General features: G+C 45.8%; 1 long non-coding RNA gene across 1 annotated transcript in view; it reads right to left on the bottom strand.

Moving 5' to 3' along the window:
- The window catches only part of LOC125137366 (uncharacterized), an 88,133-nt gene extending 72,743 nt beyond the window's left edge, over nt 1-15,390 (bottom strand). Inside the window, exon 1 of the long non-coding RNA XR_007137415.1 lies at nt 15,310-15,390. This is a non-coding gene — a long non-coding RNA (uncharacterized LOC125137366). The remainder of the gene's footprint in view (nt 1-15,309) is intronic.
- Between the last annotated feature and the right edge of the window lie 2,839 nt (nt 15,391-18,229).

Genomic DNA, 18,229 nt, shown 5'->3' with positions numbered 1-18,229 from the left:
AAAATTGGATAAGATGACCCATGGAAAGTGCTCAGCACAGTGTCTGACACAGAGAAGGCACTCAACAAATGTTAGCTACCATGATGGTGACAATGACAAATGCCCCACAGGACCTACTACAATGCTGGCCACACGGCAGAAGCCTAATAAACGCCTGCTATATCATTTACACGTTTTCAACATCTATTTTTATTTCACAGTGAATGGACCATATAAAGAGTATTTCATTGATGTGAGTAAAATGTAATTCATTATACAATAAAGATTGAGTGTACTCTCAGATTATCACATACAATCATCACATACAAAAGAACCTGAATGAGAACTTACTGCATTGAAGGGAACTGTACTCTTTCCCTGTTGATATTAGTCATATCCTACTGTCTCTGATCCTTTCTACTTTAAACATTCCAAGAATCCATGAGCAAAAATAAAACAAAACGCCAAGTTTCCTAATCATCCACTATAACAAAGGATGAAAACAGTAAGGCAGAATTAACCAGTGTCCTCAAAAGTTCCCCAGTTTATGGTGCCTCACTCCACTTATCACACTCTATCACAATTAGCCATACGCAGGTCTATTTCTCCCCTTAGATCTGTAGGGCACCCTGAGCTCAAAGACTGGATTGCTTTCATCACTGTGGACGCAGGATCCAACCCAGGGCTTAGCATGAGACAGACTCTCAGCAGTGTTCTGAATGCCTGAACATCTGAATGCGTGAACATCTGAATTGACGAATGAACACACAAAAGAACTCTGGAGCATGCAGGACAGGAAAAGGGACAATGTGGACTGCATGGAATAAGTGGGGGGGGGATGACCTCTGAGGTCCCTTGTGGTCCAGCTGATAATGAGTCTGTGCTTGATGTATCTTAACATACTGGCATTACATACATGTCCACTGTCATTAATGATGAAACCCTGTCAGGCAAATAGAAACAAATGAGAGGACAGTCTTTGTTTTAGCTGCTTCAGTGTTCAAAAAGTACTGCTGTTTTTATGAAAAAGCAATTTTAAAAATAAACCACCCAGGAGTTCCCACTGTGGCCCAGTGGATTAAGAAACTGACATCGTGTCTGTGAGGATATGGGTTCAATCCCTGGCCTCACTCAGTGGGTTAAGGATCCAGTGTTGCCGTGGCTGCAGTGCAGGCCACAGCTGCAGCTCCAATTTGACCCCTGGGCCCAGGAAATTCCAGATGCCACAGATGCAGCTGTAAAAAATTAATTAATTAAAAATCCAGGCACTTGGAAAAAGACAAAAAGAAGATGTGATGTGGCATATATTTTTTAATTGCTTAAGCTGACTTACAATAAAGAGGCTAAAGAAAGGGCAGAGGTTTGACAAACTTGGAGATGAGAACTGAAATTGCTGTGGCAGAGCCTGCAAATGTCCAGATCTTTGAAGAAGTTTGGATCTTAGACAAAGATCCTTCTCTATGTTCTATATGAACAGCATGGAGCAGTTCGGAGAGAGAATTAGAGGGACCTGGGACTGAATTCCAGCTCCATCACTCACTCTGACCTTGACAAAGACGATGGTGCCCGCACTGGCTGTCTACAGGTCAAGCCTGCCGAATCCAGGCTCTAGGTCACTTTGGCTCCATTTATTTTCTGCTTACAAAAGTTCCTTTTCCCCTAAGCTATTATGAAACCAGAACATCAGTGCTAGATTCCTGAGTCAAAGAGCAGGAGACACATCACTCAGAGACCCGGATAAGATCTGCATACCCATGTGAGAGAGAAGATTTATTACCATCTCTGAAGGATAGAGCTGGTACCACAGAGCAGGCAGAGAAGGTGACTAAGCTTGTGCTTAAGGCAATTATCCAAGAGCCAGTGCTGGCAGAGGAAAACAAGGAGCAGCCAACACCTAACACTGACTGGCATGGAGACAGATTAGCTGATGTTTTTGATGCTGAAAATGGGTCACTGTATCCTTGGCAGTGCCCTTGGAATTCTAATGACTGAAGAACCCAGTCAGTAAAAACATAGAACGCTGACAGAGAACAGAGCAGTGGCAACAAAAACAACAGACTACAGTCATTCTGACTCCATTAGGATCACTCAGTTTGCAAGGTATGAAATCATTTTGTCTCTAGCGAGAACAGAAGGTCGGAAAACAGCATCCTCCCAGATGCTCCCTTCCTCCTCCCTCTTTACCTCCTCAAGGCAGTGAGAAGCAGCCTCAGGCTGGGTGGTCGGTGACCGGGAGGGCTCCCTGGTCTCATGACTTTATGCCTTAGGCTTCCTTACTTGAGCTTCTGGAATCTTCATTCCCTCAGTATAAGGAACACGAGGTTGGGCCACTCGTCTCTGAAGGATCCACCAACACTAAAATTCTTGAGTCTAGGAGCACTTTGATTTTTAGACAAACTTTTATTTTACTGGCAACACCAATCTTATAGTTCCATAATAGTGTTGCCATCATCTCCCTGGAAAAATAAAGGAGCACATATATGACCCTATTTTTTCCAATAAGATAAGAGTAGCAATTATTATCTGAGACCTGGCAGGAAAGATGATTTGGCCAAAAGTCACCCTAATATTCTGAGATTCAGAAAATATAGTCATTTTTTTTGAAAAGGCACAATGAATAGGCCCAGAGCGGAACAGTGAAATAAAGGTGTTCTTAAAATTTCTATAATTCTAAAACATCTGGTTCTGAAATGAGCATGAGCAGCTCTGAACAAGTGTGAACAACACCCAATGCATCACAGGGCCAGAAGGAAGCGGGACCCTCTGATCCTGCAGGTCTCAGTTCAAACGCCACACTTTCTCCAAAGACCCTACTGGGCGTCTCACTCCCCCCTCCCCTCCCCGTCTGCCTGTTAGAATTACTGCAAAGTGAATTCTACTGGCCTTCCAAAGCACTTTTTTATTTTTAACAGCCACACTCATGACATATGGAAGTTTTTGGGCCAGGGATCAAATCCGAGCTGCAGCTGCAACCTACACCACAGCTGTGGCAATGTCAGATCCTTTGCCCAAGTGTGTGGGGCTGGGGACTGAACCCATACCTCTGCAGAGGCTCAAATCACTGCAGCCAGATTCTTAACCCACTGTGCCACAGTGGCAACTCCTCCACAACACTTTTTATTAGGATCTTTGGAGCACATACAGCTGTCTTCCTGGATTACAAATTATTATGCACATGTTTCATCTCTATTTTAAGTTCATCATATGGCTTGTAATTCTAAATTAATACCTATAAAACCAATGATTCTTCAGAAAAAATATGGCTTCCAATTCCTTTTTTACTAGAATAAACAGGCAAGAAGTATTTTACGGTAGGACCCAGTAGATATATACTACATGTGAATATAAATATATAAATGAAACAAATGTTTCACAAATACTTGCCCTAATCAAGTACAATACACTCTGATATTCTCTATTCTTTTCTGTTTTACTCTATTTCATCCTTTTTAATAGTCGTAGCAACTGACCAAACTGATGCTTAAGAATCACTAATGAATCTCGCTCTACAGTTTGAAAATCAGGGCTCTAAAAGAGTTATTGAAAAAGAAAAAAAATATTTAAATGAGGATCTGTTTTCTGAAATTCATTCATTGTTTGACTCCCCCAAAGTCACACAGTTTACTTATTCCTTGCTTTCCTCGAGGTGCCGAATGCAACATACGCTATCTTGCCAGGCCCCTTTGCAGCTATGCACAGCCATGACCCATTTCCTGCAAATGAAGTGTGAGCAGAGTCATTGGAGTGTCTTTAGGAACATTTTTTAAGGGGCCAGATTCCCCTGCCACGCCCCTCAGCCCTTTGCCCTTTTCCTCTTCTTTCGGCCTGAAACGTGGAGACATGTGGTGGTGGGGTGGGCCACAATGACAAAACCTAAGAGTGGACAAGGACCCCAAGAGCACGGTGACATCGCTGAGCCACCAGGGCTGCCGGGGACTGTTCGCCTCACCTTATTATGCGAGACAAATAACAGCCTTACCTGCTTAAGCCACTGTTGGGGTTTTTAAACATACTCCAGAATGATCCTACAAACATTTTTTAACTCAATGATCCTCTGTGGGAGGTCAATTTTTTAAAAGAGAAGAGTGTCTTTTCTCCAATGCCTTATTTGACAGAAAGGTTTTGGAGATGTCCAGGACAGAAAATGCCTGCAGTGATGGCTTCCTAGAAGAGAAGCCTTCTTGGTAAAAATTTAAGTCATGTGTTCATTTAACTTCACCCCCCAGCAAGAGCAAGGCACTGAAGGTGCCATGAAGAAGAGAACCCTAAGAGGCTTATATCTGATGCAAGAGGCAGAGACAACAGGCCTGTACGGTATCATGAGATAAACACTATATAAGTAGCACCAGGGCACTGGGAGGGAACAAAGATGAGGCAGGAGGGATTCACATGTCTTTCAAAGTGTCACAGACAACAAAACCAGCAAATTTTGTTCAACCATCTTAGCATCTTCATCTCTCGTCTAAAAATGCACTGAAGGAGTTCCCGCCGTGGCACAGTGGTTAACGAATCCGACTAGGAACCATGAGGTCGCGGGTTCGATCCCTGCCCTTGCTCAGTGGGTTAACGATCCGGCATTGCCGTTGCCGTGAGTTGTGGTGTAGGTTGCAGACACAGCTCGGATCCCACGTTGCTGTGGCTCTGGAGTAGGCCGGCGCTACAGCTCCGATTTGACCCCTAGCCTGGGAACCTCCATATGCCGCGGGAGCGGCCCAAAGAAATAGCAAAAAGACCAAAAAATAAATAAATAAAAATAAAAATGCACTGAAAAGGATTATTTTTAAATGGAATAATGCGGAGAAATACCTTCCCATGGCTTCCAATGAAACACTTTACGACTGCTAAAAACATCCCATGGAAAAGAACTTTGGTTTTTTGTTGGCTTTTTAAAATGAAACCTCCAAATAGCTTTCTGCATCTAGGAAAAAGACTTACCACCTGTCTTCTCACATCACATTTATTTTACATTTGTCAGTTAAAGTGGTGCCATTATGGGTGTCAAATGCCTTCTATTTTAGCACTTTGAAAAGATCAACAACCAAAGAAAACATGTTTTTATTCAATATCGAACACTAGAATAACAGACAGTAGACTAACCAGAGCAGTAAGACAGTAAATGCTGTCAAATATGAAAGATAAGATAAAAATTTTAAACAATACATACTAGAAACAAGGACTTCTATTAATACATCGATGCAGCTCATCAAACCAAGCTCTTACAGCAAAGTCCACATAAAGATCGCCGTGACCTCAATACAGTGGTTTCACCACTACAACCAGATTCTCAACAGACAGGTGGACAGACCCACCTGAGTCTATCTGGGATTTTCTTTCTTTCTTTCTTTCTTCTTTTTTTTTTTTTTGGTCTTCGCTATACCACTTTTACTCACAGTGGCCATATTTTCAAGCCAAAATTTAATTGAGCCTAATTACTAAGATTAAAACTAACCTAAAAAACCAGTCACCCAATACAGATAAACGCCATGCCTGACCCTCAGCTGACAAGAAGAAATGAGGGGGGCAATGGGAATAAAGGACTTTAATACAAATTTTAAGCAATATGGTTTAGGTGCAATGTCTACGTTAGCCCATGAGTATCTTTTTCTCTAAAATAAAATAAAGGTTTTTAGGAAGGTTTGGGTAAGCAGGACAATGGCAAATTATCACGGACACAAAGTCAGGACCTCCTCTGACTGTAAATCCTCCTGCTGCTTCGTAACACTCACTTCTCCTGTCGTAAGCCTGTCATTCAGGACCATAAAAAATTCACTTCTTAGGGCAAGTTAAATATTTCAAAACTATTTTTTTGGGCCACTTTTTCCATGGCATGTGGAAGTTCCCAGGCCAGGGAGAGAACCTGCACTGAGCTGCCGCAGTGACCATTCCGATCCTTACCCTGCTGCACAAGGGAACTTAAACTTTCTGAATAACTCACATTTGGGGGATTACTTTCCACTTTTACTTACTTGCTTTCCTTTTTTATATTTATGTTCCCTTGACACTGAAGTTACACACACAAGTAGTTTAAAGAATCGAATAGTGGAGTTTCCGTGGTGGTGCAGTGGTTAACGAATCCGACTAGGAACCATGAGGTTGCGGGTTCGGTCCTTGGCCTTGCTCAGTGGGTTAACGATCCGGCGTTGCCGTGAGCTGTGGTATAGCTCACAGACGCGCCTCGGATCCCGCGTTGCTGTGGCTCTGGCGTAGGCCGGCGGCTACAGCTCCAATTCGACCCCTAGCCTGGGAACCTCCATATGCCGCAGGAGCGGCCCAAGAAATGGCAAAAAGACAAAAAAAAAAAATGAATCAAATAGTTGTGCAGGATTCATCACATAAGCAGTGTCCAGCCACCCCACTTTTCCCGCTTCTCAGAGGAAGCCACATCAGATCTTCCGGTCACGCCTTTGGCACTGATGTCCGTATCTTCAAGTGCAAAGTTATGTTGCTGCTCTTGATAGTGAAGCTATAAAAATTCATTATCGGTTGCTTTCCCATTATAAAAACCACCTTCCTCTAATCCACACCCACAAACCCGCACTTCCTACCCCCCACTACAGTTATACCATCACTGTGCATGGTTCTAGATGCAATGCCCACAGTATTATCACACAAAGGCCATTTACAGCTGAGACGTGGTACAAAAATGATTATTCTTCTTTTCTTGGAAAACTCCTAGCCCATTTTAACCAAAAGTAAGCATTCTGGGCTAAGCGGTTTACTGTTCTTCCTGTGCTTCATCTAAAACAAACAGAAAAGAGGTTTTTTCTTTCTGAAAACTTCAAAAATAAGTAGTTATCCAGGCCACAGGACACTCAGCATCCTGACAACACCATCTGGGATGTACATACACAGTGTTTATGCTTATGGTCCCTTTCGTTAAAGAAGACTAACAATTTGTCAAATAACCAGCAATGGTCTACTGCTTGAATCCTAACTCGGACAAAAATGTGGGTACCTCCTGAAGGAGCAAAGGATTCCTGTGGGCTGTAAGTCTTCTCCATCTCAATCAGCCCATTCCCACCTTCCTATCAGCAGGAAACGCCACCACATCCAGGACGTCAGCTGTGATAACCTTCCCCATGGCAGAACCAAGGTCTGGCCTCAATGACTAAATGCCATCAGGGAAATGGACACCTGCTTTCTGCTACGGGAGGTGGCCCTAAATGGACCAAAGGGACCGCCAGGGCTGGTGGGGCCCTGGGAGGTCCAGAAGCAAAAGAAATAACAAACTGGAAAACTAGAAAGAAAGAAGAGATGAAAAAAGCGTCAGGTTAGAAACACGAAGGGAGAAGAAAAGGAATAACAGTAGCTAAAATTTATCAAGTATCTATGTGCCAGACACTATTCTATGTGCATTAAGCAACCCAGCCACAACCTTTACGATGGGAACTCTCACTGCCCCCACTAGACAGACGGGGAAATGGAGGGATTGAAGGTAATGACCTGTTCAAGGTTATACAGGAAGTGGCCGGCCCAGAGCAGGAGCCCAGGCCGTCTTAGCCACGAATGCTCTTTAAACATCATACCTACTGCCTGCATTTGACGTTCCCGCACACACTGGGCTAGACTCACCAATTACCTCTGGTGCCTCTCAAGGCACTCTTATTTTAAGTTGCCTCAGTGTGAAAACAGAGCTTGGCCTTAAATATGCTTTGTGGTTTTCTAGTAAATACATTATTTGTGCTTTTCCACAAGGACTAGCCTCCCGGCTCAAGGGTGTTCATTAAGGATCCTCATGTTCTTGTGCAACCCAAAGGAGATCTGATTATTAAAGACCAAGCTATTACAGAGGAACCAAGAACAAAGAGGAAAAAAGCATTTCCCTGACGGCACTCAGATAAGCCAGCCTGCTATTTGCTTCAGGGAATGATGTGACCTGCCTTGACTATGAAACAGCTTTCTTGTGACTGATGAGAAAATTTCTCCCTAGCTACCCAGAAAATTTCTACCCGTAGCAGAAAAGGTCTGCAGACTGGAATAAATCAATCTTGCCAGCCTAGGACCTTTCCAAATGCATTTCAGATAGACAGTGTCAGAACGGTTGAGAAAAGTACAGGTCTCCTTCAACAAGGATGAGGCTTTTAAACACCAGCCGTCTCCCGAGTTTCGTTTCGTAATTCTGCAGAGTAGGATCCACTCTTGGGACATGAGCTTCATGCCTCCTCCGACTGTGCTTTTGGCTGTTTAGTTTATAATTCTGAGCATCTCAGGGGCCTTTCCCAGCTCCCGCAGGAGCCTAGACAGGGGGAGTCTGGAAGACAAGTGGCCTGGGGACCAAGAGGGGTCTAAAGAGCTTCAGAAAGACAGGAAGCCTGGACTGGCATCTGGGCTCTCAGCTGCAAGATCAGAAGGGAAGCTGTCTCCTTTCGCCCCAGCCTGACAACTTCAACATACAGCCAGCAACTCTCCAGAAAGCAGCATTTAATGAGGACAAGAGCTTAGGGATGAAAACAAGATTGTGAAGGAAGTCAGAGATTCTGTCACAAGAAGGATTACCTGCATGCACAAGCGCAAAGCTCGGGAAGAAGGAATGAGATTTTCTGGGGGTGGATTTGCAGAGTATCAGGAGTAGAAACAAGAAAGAAGGACTGATATCATGTATGTACAACGAACATCAGAGCTATTCCACAGTTACAGCCAGTCCAGGCGATACTCAGACTCAGTAAGTGCTCACAGAAAACAGGTGTTACAGGCTGGCAGAGATGCTGACTCCTCACTGAAAAAGATAACCTAAGTTTGCTAAAGTGAAAGGCATCAGCTAATAGTAATAACAATAAATAATTAACAATAACTGACACTTAACATAGAGCTTATCATGTGAGAGGCGAGCTCTAACCCTGTCCACTCGTTTCTATTAGCATCTATGCCTTTCACAGCCAATGAAAAGGGTCCTTTAATGGCAGATTAGTAGGTTCCATTATTAGAAATGAGGACAGATTGAAGTGGCACTTTGCGCCTAACACATGAACTGCCTCAAGTTCACTGATTCAGTTATTTTTACTTTTTCAAAAATCAAAATAACTTGATGCTTGTAATAACTTCCTTAAAGGGTCCTTTGAAAGATCAATAATATACTACAGGCAAATATCTTCTATAGCAAAAGACAGGGCTGAGGGCAGGTAGTTTAATTAGCTTCAGTGTTGTTACTCCAAATTCTTGTAACATCAGAGTTGTTCTTTGCTTTTAGTGAAAACACAGAGCTCAAGGAGTGTGTTTCACTAAGAACCCTATTCCCAAGGCTGTGAGCAAAGGGAACCCTTGCAGAAGTTCTTAACTCTTTGCCTAAGAAATAGACACCACATGTATATATCCGGGCCACTATGCTGTGCAGCAGAAATTGACACAACACTGTAAATCAATTATACCCTAATAAAAATAAAATAAAAATAAAAAACATTGGCGTTCCTGTCGTGGCTCAATGGTTAATGAATCCTACTAGGAACCATGAGGTTGTGGGTTCGATCCCTGGCCTTGCTCAGTGGGTTAAGGATCCGGTGTTGCCGTGAGCTGTGGTGTAGGTTGCAGACGTGGCTTGGATCCCGCATTGCTGTGGCTATAGCGTAGGCCAGCGGCTATAGCTCCAATTGGACCCCCTAGCCTGGGACCATCCATACGCCACGACTGTGGCCCTATGAAGCAAAAAAAAAAAAAAAAAAAATCTTAAAAAATATAGACATCAGGAGTTCCCGTCGTGGCGCAGTGGTTAACGAATCCGACTAGGAACCATGAGGTTGCGGGTTTGGTCCCTGCCCTTGCTCAGTGGGTTAAGAATCCGGCGTTGCCGTGAGCTGTGGTGTAGGTTGCAGACACGGCTCGGATCCCGTGTTGCTGTGGCTCTGGCGTAGGCCGGTGGCTACAGCTCCGATTCAACCCCTAGCCTGGGAACCTCCATATGCAGCGGGAGCGGCCCAAGAAATAGCAACAACAACAAAAGACAAAAAAAAAAAATAGACATCAGAGCTAAACAAGAAATATGATAGATAATTCATTGAAAACTTGTATTTGCTACCAATTTCTTTCTTTTTTTTTTTTGTCTTTTTGCCTTTTCTAGGGCCGCTCCCGAGGCATATGGAGGTTCCCAGGCTAGGGGTCGAATCGGAGCTGTAGCCACCGGCCTACGCCAGAGCCACAGCAACACGGGATCCGAGCTGCGTCTGCAACCTACACCACAGCTCACGGCAACGCCGGATCCTTAACCCACTGAGCAAGGCAGGGACCGAACCTGCAACCTCATGGTTCCTAGTCAGATTCGTTAACCACTGCGCCACGACGGGAACTCCTGATGTCTATATTTTTTAAGATTTTTTTTTTTTTTTTTTGCTTCATAGGGCCACAGTCGTGGCGTATGGATGGTCCCAGGCTAGGGGGTCCAATTGGAGCTATAGCCGCTGGCCTACGCTATAGCCACAGCAATGCGGGATCCAAGCTACGTCTGCAACCTACACCACAGCTCACGGCAACGCCGGATCCTTAACCCACTGAGCAAGGCAGGGACCGAACCTGCAACCTCATGGTTCCTAGTCGGATTCGTTAACCACTGCGCCACGTCGGGAACTCCAGCTACCAATTTCTAAGTGAACAATCCAAAGAGAATTTATTTTGATAATGAATTAAGAACAACATAGAAGAATTGTAGCTACTTAATGTTCTTAGGCAATGCTGAGATGACAAAAGACACAGTATGGAATATTTAATAATAAAAGTAGGATTTCTACTTGGATGTAGAATCTCGACATTTAGACTCTACCAGGAGTTCCATAATTTTTTAAGGATTAGTGTGATGAAGTCATCAGTCCCCTACAGAACCTGCACCTGTCTTGTGCAAGGAAAAGTCATCGTTGGGAGGGACACACAAGTCCCTCATTCTTCACTGCACCCTTACTCAGGTCTTCACGTCAGCATCCTGGAAGGAAAGGCCCAGGGAGAAGCAACTAGGAGGTTCCCTCTAAGTGAATGACACCCACTTCTAGATGAGAAGCGGCCGCCCAACCAAGGTCCAGGTCCCCTCAGGTTGGGGGTCAGCCCTTCGGCCAGCTGCCGGCTGCAGGTTAGGGCTCCTCCTCCCAGCAGCTGATTCGGTTTCCCTTTACCCTCTGCTGCCTGTGCCCAGGCCATACCCTTTGGACCGTGAACACACATCTTCACTACACCCATCTGGAACTGCTTTTTCCTGAAGACCCCAGCACAGGGCTGGGCTGAGAAGGAACTGGGTGAGTCCAGTTAGATAGTCTGGCCTCAAGGGAATGAGCTGAGATGAACTTTTTTTTTGTCTTTTTTTTTTTTTGCTATTTCTTGGGCCCCTCCCACGGCATATGGAGGTTCCCAGGCTAGGGGTCGAATAGGAGCTGTAGCTGCCAGCCTACACCAGAGCTACAGCAACGCGGGATCCGAGCCGCGTCTGCAACCTACACCACAGCTCACGGCAACGCCGGATCGTTAACCCACTGAGCAAGGGCAGGGATCGAACCCGCAACCTCATGGTTCCTAGTCGGATTCGTTAACCACTGCGCCATGACGGAAACTCCTGAGATGAACTTCTTAAAGACTCAGACCACTGATTCAGTCACTTGTTCCAAAAACAGTTACTGACTTCCAGCCACTTGTCAGGGGAAAGCTCAGGACAGACCCGGGCCCTGACTTACCTGAGCAGAGGGCTGACCGGGCAGAGAGGCCTAATAAAGGGCCGTAGCTCCAATGAAATGTGCAGTTGTGCTGAGGGCTTTGAGAGGCAATGGCCTCGGAGCTCACGGGGGCACACAGGCCAGGACAGGCCATGAGGAGGGGATAGTGGCACCCGGGGCTGCAGGAGGGAGGACCAATTGCCTGCAAAGGGGGCGCACTGGGCAAGTGTGACCCAAAAGCAGGCCCTGTGGCTGGAGGAGGGAGTGCAGGGTCTGGGAGAGCCAGAACGGGCGGGGGCTGATCATCAGCCTGAGCCAAGCTGTGGCTTCAGAGCAAGCGAAAGGAAACCCAGGAGGAGCTGGGCACGTGGGTTTGCAGAAAACTCAGATCCAGCAAAATCCTATCCATAACCCCCATGTACTCACCAATTAAACTTCCGGTCAGTTTGGCCCAGGACTATTTGGAACCACACCAAAGAGGATATTCATCCAAACACACGATCTGACTCTTTGATGTCATAGAAAGAACAGCAGACTGGGAATTCCATCTGTTTGGGGAAATGAACTAGCCCCTCTATTTCTCTAGTGCATCCCTTTGTTTCCACCTTTTTTTAGCTTCCAGGACCCAGCATGTTCAGGATGGTGTGGCCATAGACTACCTCAGTGCTGCTTTTTTTAAAATGAGGAGGTGGGCACTGGACCACTTGATCCATTCTGGCCCTAGGACTCTGATAGAAAAAGGGGAAAAAAAGATACACTTTAAAAAACTCTAGTGGCCAATAAACATGGAGGTGAGCCTAGTATTCATGTGTAATTAGAGAAATTACAGTGCAAAACAACTGCTGGTAAGGATGTGGATCGACAGGAACCTGCACCATTAAATAGGAGCACAAACTGGTATAACCACTTTGCAAAACAATCTGACGATATCTGCAAAGACTGAAAATGTACCCAAGCCGTGACTTAGCAATTCTACCCTTGGGTACCTACCCTAGGTCAACTTTCACATGTGGAAAATGAAGCACAAGGAAATATATATAAGAATGGCTATGGGAGTCCCCTTGTGGCTCAGTGGCTTAAGGCTCCGGCATTGTCACTGCAGCGGCTTGGGTCACTACTCTGGTGTGGGTTTGATCCCTGGCCTGGGAACTTCCATAGGCCTTGGGTAGGGAAAAAAAAATCAAGAAGGATACATTTGACATGGTATCTTTCTATAATGTTTAATATACATATATGATGATACTATCTATTGTTTAGTAATATATTTATTTTTTATAAAAGTTGAAGATATACAGGAAAACGAGTCCCCTTAGGGAAGACAGGGAAAGCGAGCAGGGAAGGGGCTTTATTTGTGGTATTTTAACAGCATCACGTAGGTGGTGGATACATGAGGTAATTATTACGTTATCTATATGCTTTTTCGTACATAGAAAATATTCTAACAAAAAAAGGGCAGGAGGGAGGAAGACAGGTTGCTTCTCTAAATCAAGTGAGAACAGCAGAACCTAAGTCACAGACACACAGATACAGCCTCGGGCAGCAAAGGAGGCCGGCTGGCCTTGAACAAGAGAGAAAGTGAGAGACGCGGGCGGGCATGGCTGAGGCCAGAGTGGAGGGCTCCCCTGAATGAATCCTCTCAGCGCACTCATCTATGAAAAGGAGGTTGTGACAGAAGAGGCCTAAGGCCCATCCTTCCAGATCTAAAATCCCAAGGCTCTCTACTGCACTGCCCCAACCCAGACCGTCTCGCCTGGGGCCCTGGCACTGGGTACAGAGGGCTCAACCCAGGTTTGCCCACTCAGTTCATTTGTAATCTAATGGCTTTACAACTTGCATTTACCTATTATCTGCAGAATCAGAGGTTTTCATCCTCCCGCTCACACCTGATCCCTGCTAATGCTGCTGTAACAGAGCACCTGCCTGGATGCCTTAAACAACAGAAATTAATCTCCTCGCAGGTTTGAAGGAGGGTCAGGGATTTGGGCAGGGTGGGTGCTTCCAAGGCCCCAACCTTGGCTTTAGATGGCTGTCTTTTCCCTGTGTCCTCACCTGCTCTTCCTCTGTGTCTGTGTCCAACTCTGCTCTTTTGTCTTTTTAGGGCCGAACCCGCGGCATATGGAGGTTCCCAGGATAGGCGTCCAATCAGAGCTGCAGCCGCCGGCCTACGCCACAGCCACAGCAACACCAGATCCAAGCCACGTCTGTGACCTACACCATAGCTCACGGCAACACCGGATCCTTAACCCACTGAGCAAGGCCAGGGATCAAACCTGTGTCCTCAAGGATACTAGTCAGGTTTGTTTCTGCTTCACCACCACAGGAACTCCCAACTCTGCTCTTCTTGTAAGGACACCGAGCACGCTGAATTGGGGACCCACCCTCATTTTAACCTAATTGCCTCGTAAAGACTTGTCTCCAAATAGGCCCTTTCTGAGATACTGGCGTTAGGACTTCAACACATGACTTTTGGTAGGGACATAATTTAACCCTCACAAAATGACAATGGGAAAGCCCTAAATCCTTCTGCTCATGGGTTGGTGGGAGGAAGCAGCAAAAATTTACTAACTTACCACAAATTAAAATTTGTTAGCTACACTAATTCTATAACTGTTTACTTCTTGTCACTAAGATGCTGCACTTTTTCATAAACTTGGGGACAACTTTTATATCGGGGTGCTTAAAATTGAGAAAGATCAAGATTAGATGTAGCTATTTATGATATGCAGGCAAGTAAAAATTCTGACACAGAAAGTAAATAATTCCATCTTTTCTTTTAAGAAAAACTCATTCATTTTCTAGAAATAACTTGGTTGGAAAAACATCACACACCTGGTTACCGAGAACTAATGCCTGGTGCCCGAATGACATATACATATCATCTCCCCAGGGTATTATTTCAATAGACTCTGCTGAATAGAGAGTTGCTGCTGGGTTAGGCCACAGCAACACATACAGCATCCTATGATAGCCAGTTGGCCATTTGTCCCACTTCCAGCATGTTGCTCACTTAATTTAGCCCAGCGAGTGACAAGCCGAACTCTGCTGACTAGGCCTGCAGAAGCTTCAGTGTCTGCTAACCCATACAGAGCCTCCTTTCTTGTGCCTGTAAGTCACAGGAAAGAGAGCCAGGTCTCATTAGGGCAACACCATCCAAGGACACTGGGAGCCATGGAAATGGGCCATTTCGGAACAGTGAGCCAAAACCTTAAATGCCCAGCATGGGCAGCTAGCTGAAGGACACTGCTCCCTAAGCCACAGATGGGTCTAGCTTTCACTTGGGGAAACTGCAGTTTTGGCCAAGTCAGACTTACCCCAAAGTCAGGTGAGCACATCATTCAAGTTTATCCCCAAAGAGCAAGTATTTAAAGATTGAACTTCATCCAGAGAACAAAAGGAGCCAGAGGGAACCGAGAACATCCAATAGGAATGCTGTCAGACCCTGGTCCCAAAAGAGCACCTAAAATAAGGCAGGCACCAGATCCAAGTGCAGCCCAAAGTCTCCCACGTGGCTCCAACAGCACCCAGAGTCCCCAGGAAGGAGGAGGGTCCATGCTGTCAATACAGATTGGTGATTCAGACACAGGTGACTTAAACCTGCAAGTAAAACTAAACAGCTACCTGTTCTTCAACAAATGGTTCCTGAACCTGTACAGACACTATTTCTAATGTAACAAACAGGCAGAAGCTCGGCGGAGGCTGTGCTGTTTACCTTGGTAGAGTAGCTCACAGTGGCAGCACCAGGTTTAGATGTGGACTCTCCTGAGAAGCATGCTGCTGCCCCCTGGGAATTATCCTGTTGACACCGAAAGTTCTCATTATAATTAAGTGGAAGAAGTGTGAATTATATCACTTATTAAAAATGAAGCCAACTAAAGTTATTCTTAAAGAACTTCAAAGTGTTTCCAAATTTTCCTACATGAAAATATGAAAAATCAAGGCAGATTTTACAACATGTCCGCAGCAAAATCTCTCACCGCTTTACTAGGAAACCTTAAGTCCTTACCGTTTTTCACATTACGTAAGATCAGATGCCAGATAACTTTACTTCAATTTCTTTTTTTTTTTTTTTTGTCTTTTTGCCATTTCTTGGGCCGCTCCTGCGGCATATGGAGGTTCCCAGGCTAGGGGTCCAATCGGAGCTGTAGCTGCCAGCCTACGCCAGAGCCACAGCAACGTAGGATCCAAGCCGCGTCTGCAACCTACACCACAGCTCACGGCAACGCCGGATCGTTAACCCACTGAGCAAGGCCAGGGACCGAACCCGCAACCTCATGGTTCCTAGTTGGATTCGTTAACCACTGCGCCACGACGGGAACTCCTGAAAATATTTTTAAATAAGCAGAAAAACCCAGCAAAGCACTTAGGGTTTTAAATTTTTTTTTTTTTGAAAATTAAACATACATAGTTTTGAAAACTAAATACATGGAGATGTTTTCATTTTAGATGGATTTGTTTTCATTTTAGGTTTTTATTTTTCATTTTAAGTTTCTTTGGGAGAAATTTAAATGTTGGCTTATAGAATGTTGACAACTAAGGGGAGAGTAGGTCAAAGACACAGTTCTTTAAAATAGGTGCCAACTAAAAATCAGATCAAAAATGAAAACACCACTTGTCTCAAAGCATCAATAACAGTAACACCTCCATCCACTTCTCCAAAACTTCCTCTTCCACTCCAGACATCACTAACAAGTCCTGTCCCTCTGGAGTCACACCTTTTCCACTGCCACTCACTGCTCTCACGCCCAGATCTCCCCTGCCAGCTGCCCCGTGGTCCAGCATAACCATCACTGCCCTGCACGCACCCTCATGCGCTAGCCCTCTTCTCACTCCATCCTATTCACATGTCCAAACACCAAACCCAAACAAACCCAGTCCTTAGCATTTCCACAACTGTCTCACTGGGATTTTTTTTTTTTTATGTATAGTTGATTCGTAATGTGTTGATTTCTGCTGTACAGCAAAGTGACTCGGTCATACAGGTATATGTTCCTTTTCATATTCTTTTCCATCATGGTTTATCATAGGCCACTGAGTGTCATTCCCTGTGCCTTACAGTAGGACCTTGTTCTGCACACTGTTCTGAACATGGCTAGAGAAATCTAGTCAACTAGAAGGAGTGGGCCAATTTTCAGTGCACCTCAAGCAGCAGAGCCCCTGGTGCGGTCAGACGGCCCTAATATTCTCCCAAGCTATCAGCTCTTCCACTGCACTGGACACTGTTCAGCTCCTCCCTCTCTCCCAGCATCCAGCAGCCCCACAGCCTGCTCCACCAACAGAACACAGGCAGTGGGAAGAGGATCCACAAGCTCCCGTCACTGCACCTACTGACCCACCTGAGGCTGGGCCTGCGTACACCCTCCTCTCTCCTCCCATCACTATGGATGGTCTGTCCATTGCCCAAGAGCAAGCCCCCCACTGGGCTCCAGCCCCTCTTACCCACTTGGGGGTCCCCCAGGTCTCCCTCTTCTCCCACATCACTCATCTTCCCACTCTGCTCGGGCACCACTGGCACATATGAGAGCTCACAAACACTCTATTTCCCATCTTTAAAAAAATGAATTTCTTCTTTTCCTTTTATGGCTTTGGTCCCATTTCTCTGCTCCCACTTTACAGAAAACTCAAAAGGTTGTCTCTATTGGCTGTCTCCAATTCAATTCCCTCTGTTACCCTTTAAACGCACTCCGATCAGTCTGCTGCCACCACTGCTCCACTGGACTGCTCTTGTCGTGTCACTGATGGCCTTCCTTCCACGAAATCCAGCAGCCTCATGACCCCTGACCTCTCAGCAGCATCAGGGACAGTGGCCCTTCTTTCCTGAATCACTGGCCTCTCCTGGCTTCAGAGCTTCATCATAACGGCCTCATCGGAGACTTCTCAGTCCTGGTGGAGTCCTTCCATGCCTCTAAACCCACTCTGGGTTCCCCCACCCAGTCTCCTTGCTTTAAATGCCAACCACGCACAGCTGCTCCCCAAATGCACGCTTCCACACAACTCCAGCCTCTTCCCGTCACTGCCCAGATTCTAGGAGGCCACATCCAAAGCTGAAGCCCTGGAAGCCCATCCAGACTCCTTGCTTCTACATGCACCTCAACTCAATAAGCAGCCACTCATCCTTCCAAAGGCGCAGACGGAACACCCTGGTGTCACCCTTGACTCCTCTTACCTCCACCATCCAATGCCTCGTCAAAGCCTGCTCCTTCTACCTTGGAAAATTATGAAATATACAAGAACATATGTAAAATCTGACCATTTCTCACTCCTCCGCAGCCAACACCATCAAGCCTCAAAGGGATGAGCAAAAGCTCCCACCTGTCCCCATGTGCCCCACTCTCCACAGACACAAAAAGATCAGACAGGTGAGGTGCTGGCCTCAGTGCCCTTGCCCCCCTCGGAGGTAAAAGCCAGCGTCACTCAGTGACCTTCCAGGCCACGGATGAGGGCAGGAGCCCTCGCCTCCCACACCTCTTCCGCAACTCACTCCATTCCAGCCACATGATCCTGTGGGTAGAACAAGCCAGGGCCTCTCCCCAAGCTCCACTCAGCTCGGCTCCCTTGTTCCAGGATGACTCTGGGCCACCCCCAGGTCTTCAGGCGTCTGCCCAGGGCCACCTTCTGCGGGATGCCTCCCG

The sequence above is a fragment of the Phacochoerus africanus genome, chromosome 10 (assembly GCF_016906955.1).
Source record: "Phacochoerus africanus isolate WHEZ1 chromosome 10, ROS_Pafr_v1, whole genome shotgun sequence".
Taxonomy (NCBI): Eukaryota; Metazoa; Chordata; class Mammalia; order Artiodactyla; family Suidae; genus Phacochoerus; species Phacochoerus africanus.
Note: the sequence above shows the minus strand (reverse complement) of the source record. Positions and strands in the feature narration are given on the sequence as shown.